Raw genomic sequence first — 2,962 nt, forward strand, 5'->3', positions numbered from 1 at the left:
CATATGGTGCCAGCAAATTGTGGAATGGGCTGCCTTGGGACTTTAGAGGCATGGCAAACCATTTACAGTTCAGACAGGCGTTGAAAATGTTCCTGTTTTAGGGCCATTGTAATGGGATGTATCCTTATCTTTCCTCCCGTCAAGATTCCCTTGGGCAAAAGTGCACGTCACAAATGCAGATAACATAACATTACACTTAGGAAAGCCACATTAACGACAGGATAAGGAACAAATTGGACACAGGACAATATTAAGGGGACATAAAGATAAAACATTTTGGCCCTCATTACGAGTTTGGCGGTAGCCATGGAGCTTTTAGCTCCATGGCTGCTTCCAAACCGGGCTCCTTTACCGGGTTCCTTAAATGAGGAATAACCAGGTCATTCTGACATAGGAGGACCCGGTAATTCCTCCTTGCAGGAACCATTCCCCATTCCCATTTGAGCCCCCATAGGGCTCAATGGCAATGGAGGTAACAACGGACACATTACAAGTGTCCCGTTGTTACCTCCCTCTTCCCCTCCCGGGACCCAGAAAAGACATCTTCATTCCGTCAGCGCTAGGGTCGTAATGAGGCCCTTTCTCGCCCATCTCACCACAACTACTTAGCCTGAGCACTAGAACGTTACACTGGCAATTAATTTATTTATTTATTACATTTGTTCCATGCCTAGACCCTTGGGTATCACAGCGAGGTTACAGACAGCTTGTTAAGATATTAGTCAGTGGTAATTACATTGGGCCTCAATACGACCCTGGCGCTAATGGTTTAACGGCGCCGTAAAGAGCGTCGGCGCCGTTAAACCATTAGCGCCTGATTACAAGGTCCCTTCGCGGGTTGGAGGCTTTAACGCCTGCTTTTTGCAGGCGTTAAAATCCAACCCGCTAAGGGACCTTGGAGCTAATTACGGCAACCGTAATTTACAGTGCCGTAATTAGCGCCTTCCCCATCCCCATTATGCCCTATGGGGCAAAATGGGAATAGGGAAGGGCAAATGGTGAATGGGGAATTACCGCCCCTGCCAACCTTGTGATGGGGGGCGGTAATTCCGCCATCCACCATGCCGGAGACCGGCATGGACCATGGTGCTAATAGCACCATGGTCCAGCGCCTGGGTCGTAATGAGGCCCATTGAAGGTTACAATCAATCAATCATACAGTGTATTTACATTGAGATGAGTAAAACAACAGGGGATGCAGAATATTTACAGTTTCTAAAAATGCAGTTTTATTCGTATTGATTAAATAACCAGGTTTTCATCAGTTTATTGAATCCCTCTTTTTTGATGCTGTGGGGGAGGGAGTTACAATGTTTAGGGGGCTAGGTATTGAAACCTGCCCTGGTGTTCCTGTAGCACGGTGTGGCTAATATTATGAGGTTTTTGGATCTTAGGGTTCTTGTGACTTCTTTTTTGGCTAATGCCTTGTTTAGGTAGCTATATGGGCTTTTTTCCTGTTGACATTTGAAAGTGATACATAAGGTTTTGAAAATGACTCTAGCTGCGACAGGCAACCAATGGGGATCTCTTCTGATCTTAGATATATGGTGCCTCATTAAGACTTTTGAGGTAGCCATGGTGCTATTAGCGCCATGGCTGCCTCCAAAATCGTGTCCGGGTCCGGTCGGGTGGAGAGGTGACTTACTGGGACATTCCGCCCTTAGGCGACCCGGTAAGTCCCCATTCCAAATGCCATTCCCCATTCCCATTTGAGCCCCCATAGGGCTCAATGGGAAGGCGCTAATAACGGGCCCGGTAATTGCAGGCCCGTTATTAGCTCCAAGATACCTTAACGGGTCAGACCACACGTCCTTTACGGTTCCCGCCAAGGGACCTTGGAATTGGGCGGTAAGGGATTACCGGCACCGGTCTCCTTATTGGTGCCCGGTATCCCTTACCGCCCACCTCGGAATGAGGCACATGGTCTGATTTCCTAATACCCAGTGCAGCCCATAAGGCTTTATTTTGTATCAGTTGTATTTCTTTTAGATTAGTGATGGAGGTGCCTAGTAGCAAGACATTGCAGTAGTCGAGTCTTGATAGAATCAGGGCTCTGGCCAGTGTAATGCAATTGGTGGGGGTCAGGAATTGTCAGCTTAGAGCACTTAGTTTAGCAGTGTATGCGGTGAATGATGAGAGGCTACTGATGTGCTTGGTCATTGAAAGGGTCGCATCCAGTTACACTACTAGTAGCTGGATGCATGCACCCCTGGGACAGCTGCAACAATTGGAATTGTCAATGAGACACTTAACAACGACAATGGGTTAGCAAAATTATTGCCCTAAGGCACAAGCTTTTTACTTTATCCTACAAGCATTTTGGCCAATTTCACTAAAAGGAATCACTATTCTCAATCTGAGAAAACATAGATGAGATAACCAAATAACTGTTATAAATAAGATTTTAACTCCAAACTTGAGATTGAACATTGAAATGGAAGAGCCATTTAATTATTTATCTCTGATGACTATATATGACAAACTACATTTAAGATCATAATTAATTTGATCTCGGAATTTAACATTGGATCAACAAAGGATAGGCTCATCTAGCGACACAATCAAAACAAGTGTATACACACTATTGGTTTACTAACATGTTGGAAACACTAATTGAATTAATCTGGGTTAGCAACTATGCAGGACACATTGAGAATGGATGAGCCCATTCTCTCTCATACAAACTCTTTATCAAGATTGGGATTGGGACCAATGCAGGCACCACCCAAAAATTCATCCACACATTGGGCACCACAAAAGCAAGATTCCGTGAACACAGGGACAATATGGTGCCCTTAGATCAGAAACCAAGCAAAAAATGTCATATTGTGAAAATCCACAATTGCGGCAAAGTACAAAATAATGGAAGGGGCCGCCAGCGTGGATGACATCATAATGCAATGGCAGATGGAATCACCACGTTGGCGGCCATTAAAAGTTCACTTTCAGGATGGCGGCAATC

This window comes from Ambystoma mexicanum, chromosome 5p (genome assembly GCF_040938575.1).
Source record: "Ambystoma mexicanum isolate Mex_15411 chromosome 5p, UKY_AmexF1_1, whole genome shotgun sequence".
NCBI lineage: Eukaryota > Metazoa > Chordata > Amphibia > Caudata > Ambystomatidae > Ambystoma > Ambystoma mexicanum.